We start from the raw sequence: 1,042 nt of genomic DNA on the forward strand, positions 1-1,042 counted from the left end.
CTGTAAGTACCTGGAACTTCTGAAGATCAGACATTGAGTGGCTCTGTTATGATGCTTTTGCCCTTGCTCCGCTCCTGGTGATTGCTGATGGATCAAGGGATCCATAGGTATGCCTGTAACTGTGATAAGGGTGCTCCTTGAACAGCAACCCATGGATGCAGAGCAAATGACCATCAGAACCATGTTCTGAGCCTGGGTCCCAAGGTGTGTGATCCTGTCATGACAATGCTTTGTGTCCCAGGTGGCTTTCTAGCTGTGAGGAGGGTTGGTAATGAGACATAGCAGGGGGCAGCAGCTGTGGCTGCATGGGGCTGCATGTGGCAGTTGTGACGTGGTTTCTTTTCAATCTTGCTTGTTTCCTGCATCTAGAATCCTCCACTTAATTCCCAGCATCCTGGGAATGGGCTGCTTGAGGAGCACCATGTTACCAACTATCCATTTTTCATCCAGGATACAGGATTTTCTCACTTTTATATACCTCCATATTGTTGTCTAATGCTTCCTCTATTCAGATGACTCTATTAATCTCTTCTTGAAAAAGAAATCCCTCTCTTGAAGGAACAGACTGAAGTGAGATATCATGATAAGCTCACAAAGTTAGAGAAATGGTGATGTTATTGCACAAAAAAGTGCAGGTGAGAGGGTTAGAGAGCCCCATAAAAAGCTTTGAGAACTGAAAAAATACCATTACCATCACTTGAGTAGAAAACAAACCAACCCATGGCAGATGAAGAAACAGGAACTACTATGAGTAAAGGTTAAGAGATTACTATTTCATAATGGTGACTCTGTGCATCTATAATGACTAGATCAGATAGGGAAATCACACAGGCTATTGTACTTTACCCTTGGAAAGATGTCAAGAGGATCTGCATAATACTTTGTGCAGACAACCGAGTGGACCATGTGCCAAACGACAATTTTGATTTACATAAAAATATAAAGGAATATATATATACATTCCTCTGCTTTTCAGCAGTAATTAGAAAAAGAGCAGGATAAAACTACCCCGATTTTCTTGCCGGATTCCCCCCCCCCCCCC

The sequence above is a fragment of the Athene cunicularia genome (assembly GCF_003259725.1).
Source record: "Athene cunicularia isolate RWA chromosome 6 unlocalized genomic scaffold, athCun1 chr6_part1, whole genome shotgun sequence".
In the NCBI taxonomy this organism is placed as follows: Eukaryota; Metazoa; Chordata; class Aves; order Strigiformes; family Strigidae; genus Athene; species Athene cunicularia.